At 39.3% G+C, this 14,475-nt stretch overlaps 1 protein-coding gene across 2 annotated transcripts in view; it reads right to left on the bottom strand.

Annotated features, from left to right (window-relative positions):
- Window positions 1-14,475, bottom strand: part of elf1 (E74-like ETS transcription factor 1) — a 48,213-nt gene that overhangs the window by 21,403 nt on the left and 12,335 nt on the right. Inside the window, exon 1 of one of the 2 annotated variants that reach the window (XM_072663109.1) lies at window positions 14,173-14,425. The exons of the other annotated variant lie outside the window; for it this stretch is intronic. The gene's annotated coding sequence lies outside the window, so the exon portion shown is untranslated. Of the gene's footprint in view, window positions 1-14,172; window positions 14,426-14,475 lie in introns of those variants that run through there. 2 annotated transcript variants of the gene reach the window in all.

The following is a 14,475-nucleotide window of genomic DNA, read 5'->3' as shown; positions in this document are numbered from 1 at the left end:
TTCTCTAATAGCTGCCAGGTGCTGGACTGTGCAAAGAACAAAAAAAATAAAAACAAAAACAAAAAACAAGCAAATGCAGCACCAGGAAAAAGAGCAGTGATAAACACACTGTAGCCTCTGTCATTATACTAGGGACAGTTTTTAAAAAAGAGAAAAAAAAGCATAAGACAGAAGCTGGCGTTTGCTGAAGATGAATGGAATTTAATCTGATCTCTCACGACTCTTGTACTTTTCCACTGAACCCCCAGGCACTCCAGGCTCAGCTTTGAGGTATGGGCCCCACACCCACCCAAGACTGGGGTTTTTATCACTGCTCTCATGTCAGCTCTGCCAGTGCCGGCCTGCGAGAATGTAGGTAAGGGGGGTAGGCTGGAGTGGGGGTCACTGGTCACTGTTCCATCAGCTCCATCAGCTGGGAAACACTCATAGCCGAGCTTGAGATGCTTTATAAGACCAAAGCGAGCTATTACCGCGATGTTGGTACGGTGAACTGGCAACCTTCTAGAGGTGTAGTCTGAGCATGCTGCTTCTACACAGCACACACTGAATTCACATCAGCTTTTGCTTTTTTTATGGTGAATCTAATCACACCAGGCACTATAAGACATGGTCACATACTAAATGGCTCATTTCATGCTAAATGTTTCACTGTCAGACAGAATCAATAAGACAGTGTTGTGCTGGAGACTGTGAGGCACCATTTTAGACTCTAGAGTGTGGAGCTGTTAGCGAAAAAGCAGAGGCTGACTGCAGACATTTAGCACATTTAGGGGTGGCAGAAAAAAAGAAATAGGGAGAGACAGAGAGTTAAAATACACGCTGATCATTTTCAAAAGAAAGAGGACAGCCACAAACTGACCTGTGAATCTTGCAGTGACAGGAAATGCATCACTGAGCAATGGGTTTCTTGCTACTTCCTGACTGTTAGACCACAGACAGCAGAACACTTCTTTCTGTCAGTACGAGAATGGAAACTTCTCCACTCCTCTTCTCTCTGCTGCTTGTTTTCACTAATGCTGTATCTACTACCAAATGCTCCATTTTTCCTTACATCTACTCAGTGCTAGCTGCTGTTAGTCACTGCTTTTTGATGTATAAAGATGGGCAATGGTAATACTTAAAGTGAGATTTTGCTCTCCCTGGTGACATTGTTCTTCCATACTAGAGTCACATTAAATAATTTAAAATTCGAATGTTTTAGATTTTTTTCAATATTTTTTTCAATGCTTTCTGTTCTTTTCTTAAATCAGCTACAATAAGTTGGTGTTGCTAAAAAAAGAGACTAAATTACAAACACATTTTCTGTGCCTCTTTCAATCCAATAAACATTTTAAAAGATTTGTCTTGACCCACATTAAGGCTATGCCTTGACTAAATACATTTCTAGTGGTTCAACACTGTATAGGAAATCAGTCAATATGCACAAACACTTTTAATAACACCCACACAGTGACTGGAAGCCCCCTAGCTGTAGAGTTGTGAACCCCCCTCCTCCAAACCCCCTGCCCTAAAGTACCTCAAACCATGACATCCTTTTCACAAGGTTTCATTTCATTCTCAGAAAAATCACAATATTGCAGTTCAGGTTAGGCTATAAAACTAACTATCCACTAATATTTTTCTCATGTTTCTTTGTTTATTATGTATATATCCCTTGTTCTGATGACCTCATTCTGCTCACCAGGGACTCATTAGAAGGATTAAAGGATTTGCATTTAGTTTTGATGCTTTCAATAAAAAAAAGAAACTACAAGCAAAACCATCTCAAACCATCTGGTAATGAGTAATGTATAGTAGTATTGTCAAAGCACTTGTATTGTTACAATGCTCAGTTCTAAAATAACTCTTTACTTTTTGTGAAAAGAGATCAAGAGCATTTCAGTGCACACACAGCGTGGCCTTACAGGCTGAGGCTGACTACTGAGAAACAAAAAGGAACAGAACATGGTGCACCTCTACTCACTTCCTCTCTCTCACATCTCACTCAGAGGTTAGGTCTCCCGCTCCAAAAACACTCAGCCACTTCCTCTATATGGATACAGTGTCCTCACGTAGCATTTGCAACGTGTACCAGGTAAAGCTATCAACTGAGAGTAAAAAGACCATGTCTTACCAGCAGCGACTCATCCACCCACCCCGAAACCATGAACTTGATAAGAGCGAGTGGCGTTCTAGAGAAATAGACTTAACAATGCTCTCACAGTGATCTATTTCTACTGTGTGGCAACAGGCCACATGCCACAGATAGGAAGAACCACCAGAGTTGTGAAAACATGACAGGAAATTGCTGCAGAACACTGAGAAGATGTGTTCTCCAATTAGAGGAGATACAAGATTCAGGACACGGTGAAACTACTCCAGAGACAACTGGTAACTACTTCACATCTAAACAAAGATGGACACGGCTACTCAAACTGTGCTTAGCAAAACGCTGTAACAATACTAGAAGAACCACTGTAAACTATAAATATTAATGTTACCTAGTGGTAGATTGGTATATTAAAGTACACTCATAAAAAACATGTTCATTGAACTCAAGGAACAGCCAAGGCATTTGGTTCTTTTTCTGGTTACAGGATTCTTCAGATTAGTGGAACAGCATTTAAAGATGTTAGAACACTGTAACAATGGTTCTATTTAATGGGGGGTTTAATCTCTTTGTTCAGGAGCTGAGACACACAGCACAGATGTCTGCAGTCAAGTTGAAGCTTTTTTGGAAATGCACAATATATATATAATAAAGCAGGGACTCAACCACCACATTTCCACCATCCAGAAAACATCACATTTGGTGTGCAAGAGCAGTTGGTATAGTATATTAACAATAACACATCACTGTATGCCAATAGGCCTTGAGCAAGACTCCTAATGTTGTATCTGCCTCCCTCTGTAAGTGTCTTATTGTAATCTAATCCTACTTTTATAATATTATATAATGATTAGTACATTGTTTCTGCAACTTTTTTGTATTCTGATTATGTACTGATTGTTACATGTATTGTGTGACTACCCAATCTTTTATACCATGTACAACACAGGTTGCTACACAGCGAATTTAGATGAATGTAACACAGCAAAATTTGGATGGAATTAACACTGGAAATTTTGAATCAACACTCAGAGTGTTAAATTGAACACTCACTGCGTTGATTTAACACATGCCAAAAATATGCAGCTCCACTCATTTTGCTGCACCAGGAAGCAAGTCCACAAATATCTCTATATACCTTATTTTGAAGACACAATGTTTTGGCTCCTGTGAAAGAACAATTCAGTGCATGACTAGACAAGAGGAGCAAAGCACTCGGGGCCTCCAGACATCCACCTCCCTGCCAACATTTCACATTCTTACAACCATGCCCATCTGTTCGCTAGTAAGTAGTACCCTTTCTATGTGCCTCCATGCTAAAACCAAGATACATTGATTACATATGAAGATACAGTATAAATGATGATGTTAAGTTAAACTGCAGACAGTTGCAAAAGTTCATCATGAATCTGAACCCCGTATGTAATAATTGTGGGTGTAGAAGAATCCACTGCTGAAGTTTAAAAGACATGTTCTGGGTCTGCGAGCAGCAGATGTGCTCTTGTGAAACAGCGCCACCCCCACCATCTTGACTCGCCCATCCTTTATGTGTTTACAGTCATACCAACACCAACATGTTACAGCATATGTCTACTCTAGGAGGGCAGAAAAATGCTCTGAACATACCAGCAAAACATGCTTGCCTCACACCCACATATAGCAACCTAAACGAAAACAAATCTCAACGATGAGACTCCTGCTGTTTCAAACAAACACAGACTGCAGTCAAACAACACTGATGTTGTTCTACATCTGATAAGCATGCATTTGCTCTTCCCTGCACCACGAGGACCTTACTGACTTCAGAGTTCTTCTTTCTTTTACAAAGTCAGTGTAGCCTGGGATACTTCACGTTCCTGTCTAGCTGCCTAAAGCGATATGTGGTCAAAGCAAGCAAAAGATTACAAAAGAGTTTGCTGGAATTACTGGAAAAAATCAACTGGCTGGAGGTACACAGCAGTTGAAGCTGGCTGCTAATTGTTGAGTACATTCCGAACAGGTCTGGACACAAGTTGCGTGAGGTCTCAGCACGGATCAACCGGCAAGCTGCACTGCTCAGCAAAGCAAGACTATTGTGGACAATCCTAATTTTTCTTATTCCTCTAACTTTGTCAGATTATATATCTCACCTATTTCAAAAGGGTTCCAGTAAGGGCTTGGCAATATGATTATATTTATCAATATCACAGTGTGCTGTTCTGAGCAGGATATTAATGGATATTGCCAGTACTGCATATTTCTTTACACACAGAGCACAGTCCTGGATTCAAATGCAGTACAGTGTGTGAAATGTTTAATAATGCGCTTACTGTGTTTTGATATTTGATATTTGTTTGTGATGCACTATGACTATCTAAATGTCTGTGGACAGCCCTTCTAATGAATGCATTCAACTACTTTAAGTTGCACACATTGCTGACACAGATGTGCGAATGCACACACCCACAGCTTATCTATTCCCTGTAGAGAGGTACTGCCAATAGAGGAGGGCTCTCTGGAGCAGATAAGCATTATCCTATTGGTACCATGCCTAATACCAGGCATGGGCTAGAGGAGTACAAAGACCCCCAGCATTGTGCTGTAAAGCAGTGTTCTCTGGAATGATAGTGCTCCATTCGTTTTTTTTGGAATGGGCTGGGGGGTTGGGGATGAGGTGGGATGATGGTGATCATTCAACATCCTGACCCCACTAACACTATTGTCGCTGAATGCAATCAAATCCTCACAGCAACACTCCAAAATCTAGTAGAAAGGATCTTTTTTAATACCCTCGATTTCACAAGAAACAATGATTGAGCAGGTGTCCCAATACTTGTATTATACTTGTCCAAATAGTGTATTATATTTGTCTTATCGCCCCCACTCCTAGTTCCAGTTCTATCCAAATGCTGAAGATACATTAAATATTAAATAAATGTACTGCCACTATGACCTGGTGGTCGCGAGTTTGCGTCCCGAGCCATTCCGCTTTGCCATCAGCAGCCCGAGAACAATTGGCCGTGCTTTCTCCAGGTGGGTAGATGGATTCTCTGCCCTAGTGACTATTTAGTGACTATTAAGTGATGCTTGCAAATAGTACATGCTATACTTATACAGTAGTTAAATGCGTGGATATTCTTTATGTGCCAGGGCTTGTATTGGAACCCACACTACAAATTCCCCACTTTCATAACTACAAAATAGTTAATAGAAGCCTTGACATTAAAAACTAAACAATCAATTAGAAGGTTCATCTCTAAAAGTCTGTGACTATTTATTTTCTGTATTACATTCTAATTATTTAGTAATTACATAGAAAACCAATACATACTGAGTTATTCGTAAGTTACAGGAGACTGGACTCAAGCGCACTTACGTAGTGAGGGGTTAATTTAAAGTCATCTCAACTGCTGACGTCTTTCATGGACATTTTCTATGAAGTTCTAAATATATCTCAGACTCTATAAATATAAAAGACACAGTTCTCCTGTCATTTCACAAATTACCCTGATAGTTTATTGCTGGAGCAGTCATTATCTCAGGCTTTTTCTTTATCTAATCAATCAGTGCATAATAAACCTTCAGCCACAATTTAGCAAATTAAAGCTAGGTCATGGAGTGCTTTACGTAAATCTGACACACCTCTCATCAGAATGCTTCATAAAATGCTTTGGGATTGACATAACTGAGCTGAAATAACACACACACACACACACACACACACACACACACACTGCACTGAACAACATTTCTCAAGTCTTAAAAAAGACTTGCTTTAGGCTCCTCAGAGCTGTAGGCTGTAGGCCATGTGCTCTTCGACGTCCCGTCACTCTCAGTCCCATGATGAACACTACAGCATGATGGCCTACAGCAGAAAGATGTTGACTGGTGTTTATTGTAATTGTCACTACAGAAGAAGGAGAACAGAAGGCATTATGCCCATTTATATTAATAGATATTTCTTTCTCAGGGGTAAAAAAGACAACAGAAAACTAAAGCCATTTCCAAAGAAAAGGTGTATTGTCTCCTACAAACCCCAAGAGGCAATTCATTCCGAACATTGCAAAGCAGTTACAGGGTTACAGACAGAAACAACTCTAGCAGTACTCAAATGCTGCAAATAACTGTCCTCTTAGTAATTCTCAGTGAACTTCTTATCTACTTAATTAGACATAACCACTGAAAGCTGACAGGTCTATATATGTAGGCCCACACGTCTCCTCTTCAACAATGTTTATATACAAGTACAATTGTATACTACATGTATTTTGATGCAAAAGTTTGGTCAAATGGTTTGTTAACAAAAAACCTAATAAAAATACATTAAGCCATCCTCTACACACATCTGCACTTTCATGTTAACAATTACTGTTGCCGTGATTTGGTCGCAAGCACGAGCCGAATGCCAGTTTTTACAAAAATAAAGAAGCAAAATAAATTTAAAAAGCCTGAATTTCATACTGAATATGCTTAATACAGTCAGTTCCTTCCACCAAAAAGTAGTTCCACAACAAATGAGCTACTGCTACTTAAAGGTAACAATTCCAAAATGCCAGCAACGATAAGTTCGTTAAGGTACTTGTTAAGCCCTTTACGCAGTTCAAGACAACTGCTGAAGACAAAGCTCACCTTTTGTGGTATGGACAGAGTCATAGAACTAGTATCAAGTTCATCAACAGTCTGTTTATGGATAAAATCCTGCCCTTTAGCAATTCGCATTAGCTAGTTAGACATATACCAAATAATTTTCTAGTAGTTACTACATAATATGTCTTAAAGTTAATAACTGTGACTGGTTTACTCTAATTTCTGATATATGGTACAACGGCTTTCTCCTTCCAGAAAGTGTCGAAATTCAACTAAAACAGAGAATAAGCAACACACAAACTACTGAACCTCCAGCAGCCATTATATTACACAACTTAACTGCCACCATAAATCATGTGACGCAGCCTGAAAAACGAGCTCATGAGAAATTGGATATAGGGATCACCTGCGTCTTTAATAAAGCTGCTCAGAAAGAAAGAGATCTACAGGGCAATCACTGACAAACAAGGGCCTGCAATAAAACACGCCACAATAAAGTCACGGCCCCTATTTCTCCAATCATCTAAGTTGTCCAAGCATTTAACGTGGAACTGAACATTTTGACACAATATATTGTATGGTATGAAAAATGGCACAGTCTTTCACGCATGACTTTCATTGGCTGTTCAGCAGAGAGTGAAATGCCACATCACCATTTTTTCATCCCATGTTTGTCACTTTATGAACGGCATACAGATGGTGGTGGGGGCTTGAAGCAGGTCAATATTTGAGGAGGCATGCTGGGCTTTGTAGAACACATAATTTGCTTGTGATAGCATAGAGATGGGAAAAACCAACAATGTAATACAATACCATAAACTAATTCACCCAAAATAAAGATATGTGTCCAGTATGGGTGAGTTGGAGTTAATGGAGCAAATGGAGCTAATCAATGACATTAAAGACATATCATAGGAAAACAATAAGGAAAAGAGCAAGATTTCCTGAGCTGTACTGTATGCTAATATGACTTTAGCTAACTACTAGTTACAAGAAATACCAAGAAGGTCCTGAAGTGGATAAATGTCATAGACAGTATATCTCTTGGGAACTATTAAAAAATATGAATGCAAACAAGGAAAGACTGCTGCTTTGAAAAAGAATGAGGAGGGTGAATATAGTATAGCATGTTCAACAACAGCACAGTGTTGTACACTGGATGACAGAAAGCAGACCAAGCCTGTCAGCTTTACACAAAGCAAGACCACCAAACCAACAGCCTCGAACCCCGCTTAACCATATCTGTGTCGCCCAACAGCTAATTTCCCAGGTGAGTAATGAGGAGGAAATGATCTGAATGCTAAGATTCTGAAGTACTGAATCTGTACTAATGTACTAATCTGAAGATCTAAAAAATCTTTTCAATTAGGCTATAAGACTGTGAGTAATTAGTTATATTTTAATCACAGAGCTGTAATAGAGGTGATGGTGGAGGGCAACTATGGAGGACAAAAGTCCCTACAGTTTTTATCAAAGGCTTTCAACTTTAGGGAGTTTTCCAGGGTTCTACTTGTAACAATGCAACTTACCACCCACTAGCATTTGTTACATTTTTTTCTAAATGAATTTAGTCAAGCAAACAAATGTTTGCACCCAGTTTGCGGGCCTGATGACGTGTGACTACAGATCTACCCTGAATCCTGACCTGTCAAGCAAAAACTCTGTAAGGAAACGTAAAGAAAGAAAAAGTAAATGAATGCCTGCCTTCATACACTGGCAGGATTTGAGTGGCAATGTTGACAGAACGACAAAATGTTTCTAACGCATTTATACTGAACATCACTACAAGGAATGATGTGTGGCTTGTGGATAAAATGGTTTAATGTTAGCTCCTAGTGAATCTGATACCTTGTGGAGTATTTATCCACATCACTGTGGGTGTATGATTTAAAAAATAAAAAGATAGATGCTTTTCACTGAAAGCATTTTTGGGAATGTTCAGGGATAGTGCTGCACTGTGCACTAAACTGCCTTCTTGGAAGTAAATTACAAAGCTGAGAGGATTTTTAAATGTTCTGAACAATTAAATGGAATATGAGAGGAAATGGTGCACTGTAGAGAAATGTATAGACTCACTAAACTTTTTACACATTACATTACTCATTACAACAATCAGGACAGAAAGCAGGAATTGCCATTTCTATGACACAAACATATATATTCAGGTTATTTACCACATGAAATGACTAGTAAAGCTTTACATGTATTTTATATGTCATTTTAAATGTATGTTTTGTATGAACAAAAAATGTTTTATTTATGGGAAATATGTTGTCTCACAACATCCAGCTCTACCACGGATTAATCATGAAAGCTACTTAAACTACTGTAAAACAAAGCCTCAGCCACCAGGCAGCTTATTTATAACCATGCTGTGTGATAGCTTTCCGCTTCAGAGGATGGTTCTTATCACAATGCTGAGAATAATTTTGACTCAGTACATTTCTGTAAAACACCAAACAACTCAGAATGATTGTTTACCATCAACCATTTAATTATGATTTTAATTTTTAAAAATCAGTGGACTTCCCATTTAACGCAAGATAACAGTAGTGCAGTGTTCAACTCCAGCAGAAGTAGTATTTGAACATCCACTCATGTAGATGCACAAATACACTGTAATATTTCAATAATAATGCAAGCATATATTAAGCGTATGAATAGTGTGAAATGCATTTGGCATGAGTTTCCACAGACGAAGTGAAAATAACAGTTCAATGTTCTATTCATTAGAAACTGACACTTTGTCACGAGCATGTCTTTTTTTGGAGCTTGAGACTTGTGGTTAAATATTCTTTCAAAAACTAGCCACACGTAATGAGCCTAAATGCTTTTCAAGTTTTATTCCGACTACTTAACACTTTATAGAGGTGCTCAAAAGACACATATGCTGCATTACTCCATGGAAAAGTTGCTTTAGAAGATATATCTAAGCCCCAATCTGTTGGATGGTTTGGTCTTGGTCGAAGTTTGTGATATATTTGTTTTATGTACTGTGATTATTTCCATAGCAGAAGTGTTGGGAACTCTCCTTGTATTGCACCTATGGAAGGTAACCTTGCATAGTGTTTACTTGCATATGGTGCATTATAAGTACCCCTGAAGCACACACACACCTGTGCAGCTGAAGTTCTCCAAGGAAAGCCTTCAAACACAGAGCTTGGATAAGGGCCAACGACTCTCCTGCTGTCAGCATCCAGTAGCCTGAAAGTCAAGACTAAATAGGTGGCAGCAGTGAATCTTTTATTTGGGAGTATGGCATCCTTGCTGCTTTTGATTTGCTCCTCTAACACGACAATGCTAATCCACTCACAAGCTTTTCAGCTGTCTATGACACCTGATGCTCATAACACTGATTCGGATCCAGCATAAGTCTTATAAAGAGGCACGCTGCTTTTTCTCTGCCTACAGAGACAGTTGTGCATCAGCATGAGCTGAAAATTAAAGTCTCTCATGAGCTGCAGTTTAATTTCTCATGACTGTCTCATAAGATACTAGGGTACGTGTTGCTTTAATGACAGATATAAACCATTTACTCTAAGCAGCACAGCAAGCGGTGCGGTTAGCATGGGAAGTGGTCTAACATGTCACCCATCTCCTGATATGTGATGTGGCCTTCATATCTTATGAAACGCACTGATGATGAGTAAAATGAAATCCAACTAAATCCTTCCTAAGATGATGTAACAACATTTTTTTAAAAGTTAAAAAAGTTTTAAAACTCAGGTGGTCAATATGACAATCATCTTTTACATGGTTACAAGTCACATTTCAACCAAGACTTTGGACATTTGAAAGAACAATCAGGGAACAAGATCCTCATCTTCTCTGTTATTCTTTGCACACTGTGTGTAATTATTTTATAGGACCTTCATCCTAAGTCCCAGTAAAAGCTGTGAAAACACCTTCTAGGTTGCTCTGGTACCTCTGCGGGACACACTTGGCCCTTCCAGTGCTGCCAGGTATAGTCTATCCCAGACTTGTCCTGACCCCATCCTTTCACCACCTTTGTGTTGTATTACCATAAAGTGTTATCAAAAGAAAGCTGTGACCTGATATTCCAACAATACCCTCCCTCTTCCAGAAAACACGGTAATCTTTATCAGCCTAGGGAAAGGAGAGGAGGTAAACACTCCCCAGGCCAGAGCTGCTAGGGCAACGGTCAGACCCATTCAGCAGCCAGCTGGAGGGCCATAAACTGGCAGATTGCCCTGTAAAGCTTAGGGTAAAAGACAAGGGGTATAGCAGTTGGTGGGAGTATTTGGGGCTCCTTAAACAAAAGGTCAGTCATAGCATGTGGATACATGTGGCTTCTTCCACATGTATCCACATAAGTAATTTCTTCCACCAACTATGAAACCATGTATTACATAACCTGTGTAAGGAAAGCTTCTTAAAGGAATAGTCCAGCATTCTTCATTTAATATTGATCTGACACATCTGCAGCTTGGTCGCTAAATTCTGCTAGTAAACGTTTCTTTTTGAAGAAACATGCAGTATGATATCCCGTTAAACGCTAGCCACACATGTTCATTTTTGGTAAAATACAATCAACAGTACTTGTAAATTAAGCAGTGGATCTGTATATTTTGGTCTTTCAGGTGGTTGTAAAATGTGAAATATAGTGATGTGGGTAGAGCAAGCACAGGTTTCTGAGTGATTGAGTATGGATACCAGAATAGCTTAAAAGTTTGATGTAGCTTCATACAAGCAGTTTTACAGTTACTAAGGTATTCTCTCATATGTGTCATCGTAAAATCTTTATCACCACAGTTCTGAATTTGTGTTTAAGAGTCACATGTTCATGTCACATAGCAGCCAATGACTTCTGCTCTAAGTGAGCTTTCTGTTCTTTTCCACATACATGGAAACCCATTGAGATACTGACCATGGCAATGATGGTATAATGCAGATTTTGCAGACAGAGATAAGGCTGAAAACCAGGGCAGTATTCTTTTTTTGAAGTAATTGAATTACTGGTCGTTCTTCCATCATTCCATCTTTGTCCAAACAAGCTGTTAAAGGACACAGGATAAAATCTGGACGATCATTAAAATGTCAGGAGATTGTTCCTCAGAATTTGATGTTTATCTTCACCACAAATCTTTCCAATCTTTGACAAAAACCTTTACTCCGAATATGAGCGGGCATCTGTCTTTGGTACACCTGAGCGCTAAGGCATGCCAGTCTAAGCTTGTTAGCTGTGTTCAGGGTACAGAGAGTTGCAACATCTTGGAAAGTGCATTGCTCAATGCATCTAAGGAGAACATTATGGAAACCTGATGCAAATCTCCACAGAGAGCAAGCAGCATGAACACAAAGGGATTTAGCCAAACTATACACACAGACTGCCTGACTACTCTCATTTCAAATTAAAATAATAAAACTCACACTTAACAGTAAGATAATGGCAATTATTTTATACACCAAAAAAACAATTTTCCCTCGTAGCTGTTATAAAGAGCCATTTTCCTAAGTAACTGTTAAAGAACCTCCACTTTTAAGGGTACGTAGTAAATTCTCTTCAAGTGTTTCAGTTTTTTATCAGTGTTCATCAGTCCATTGCATCAGGCCATGTTTTGTCACCTACATTTACTGAAATTTCATTTCTGCTGAGTGTGAAACAGTTCACTGAGTAAGCTTCCTGAACTCAAAAAAGGTACCAAGTGTGCACAAAATGTTTCTGAAAAAAGCAACTGAAGCTGATCTGCCCTGAAGAGGAGATCCATTCTGCAGAACTATAAATCCAATTGCTTTCCCCCTCGTGCAGAAATCTCCCAAAATCAGTTCCAAGCCATTTGTCCTTACTGAAGTCGAGATACAACGTGCTCAAATGAAAGACAAATAGACCTCCATACGAAACCATGACAGCCAGCCAGACAGTCACACAATACTGCCACAGGAAAGGAGACAAATATTGTTTCTCAGACCCAACCCTCTACAGTTTGCCATGCCAGGCCAGTCGGTGCAGTGCAAAAACCCACCCCTCCTGCTCGACAGGGCCTAATGATCCAATTACAGGCAGGGACTTGTTGACGGTGCTTTTTGTGAGGAACCAACCTGACACTACTGCCCACCCTGCCCCAGTGTGACAGAAACTCAGACCTAAAGAGAAACACCAAACAAAGCCTTTCTCAGCTGCAGGGCGTGTGTTTCACTGCTGCCTGATTCCAGGTACTGCAACTCATTTACAATACAAATCAAACAAGAGACGGCTGGGGGGACATGGTTGTGGAGAGAGTTGTGGCAAAGCAGACTTCCAGGCCTAGTGGAGCCTTTTTAATGAAGTAACAGGCAATCAAAGGTAATCTACAAACGCTCTGAACCCCCTGTTTATGGACATAGGGTAGGGAGTTTGTGGGAAAAGGTATTGAGCAAACTTTACAAAATCTTGTATCTAAAAAGTGGTAACTTTAACCTAATATAAGTTAAAGTAGCAAAAAAAATGATTTTGGACCATTTCTATTGGGCAGTGTATCATTAAATGTTCATGTGATGTACAGGGTAGGTGGTCGAAATACTGAAATAAACAAAAACTGAAAAAAAAAATGTAACAATGTTTCGATATCACGTTGATGATAAAGGTCATGAGAATTGTGTCATATGAAAGCAATGGGACCATCAGTGCTTAACTGGTCACAGCCACCCACGGGACAGAAGAGGAACACGTTACTATGAAAGAGGAAGCCCAGGCTCGCATTTATCACAAAAATGAAATCAAAGTAACAGCCCATCTGTTCACAGTGAAAGGGACCTATATGAAAAAAGACTAAATATTAAAGATAAGACTTTCCTTCAGGTCCTGTTTACCCTCACATCTCATTAAGAACCTGCTGGGCCTCAGCATAACAGGATGAACAACATTCAAGCAAGGTTCCACTGAACTGATGAGACACCGATAAGCCAAAATCAAACGACAATCTGCTGGGCCATGAAACACAGCAAATGATACATTCTTATAACTGCAAGAATCACCATGTACCTGAGCAAAGGTCACATAAGCTGCACACAGTTTCATTCTGATTAAACATTTTGCTGTTTAGAGCAGCATCTATGAGTCCTTCGTTTGCATATCGCCCATATCAACGTACTCTAGGCACCAAGAGAAATTATTACTTCTATGTCCACACAGCAACCCATTCTAACTGTCACATGGGCTTGGTCAATAGGCTTGCAAAACATGATTCCCTGCCTTGCTCTAGCAACCCATATAAGGTAACATCACATGTGACTTTGAAATATGTATTGCTATTTAAAAGAGTACAACTGCAAAAGTAATACTGAAATATAGAAATATACATTACATTGAATTTCACAAAACTTTACTGCATAACTTATTCAAAACTCCTTTCATTAGGAGTTACTAAAGGAGATGTTCACTGATGTTACCCAACTTCATGTAGCTAACTATGCTGTAAAGCGGACAATTGTAAATTTGCATTGTAAAGTTGGATTTATAAGACTCCTATAAGAAAACTGTAAAAGACTTAAAATAAACACATAGTTTTGTCACTAACCTCAGCAAAACAGGTCTCTTTGTCACGCTCCATGTTTGTGGAAGATCAGTCTGACACAAATTACAACAAAACTGAAAAGAAGAAAAAAAAAACAGAAGAATTGCAAGAAAATATCCAAGGGTGTGTCTAGTGTGACCGAAGAGGCATGCTGAAGGTGCCGGACATTGGTTTGCCCTCCACCACTCCAACTCACATCACCAGTAAATGAAGTTAAAATGAAAATAGGAAATTAGAGGCAGTGGCTGTCGAGCGATTTCTCTTTTTTCTCTCTCTTTTTTCAACAAGAAGTTGAAGCGACTCGCT

The sequence above is a fragment of the Salminus brasiliensis genome, chromosome 19, assembly GCF_030463535.1.
Source record: "Salminus brasiliensis chromosome 19, fSalBra1.hap2, whole genome shotgun sequence".
In the NCBI taxonomy this organism is placed as follows: domain Eukaryota; kingdom Metazoa; phylum Chordata; class Actinopteri; order Characiformes; family Bryconidae; genus Salminus; species Salminus brasiliensis.
This window is presented reverse-complemented; position numbering and strand designations above follow the sequence as displayed.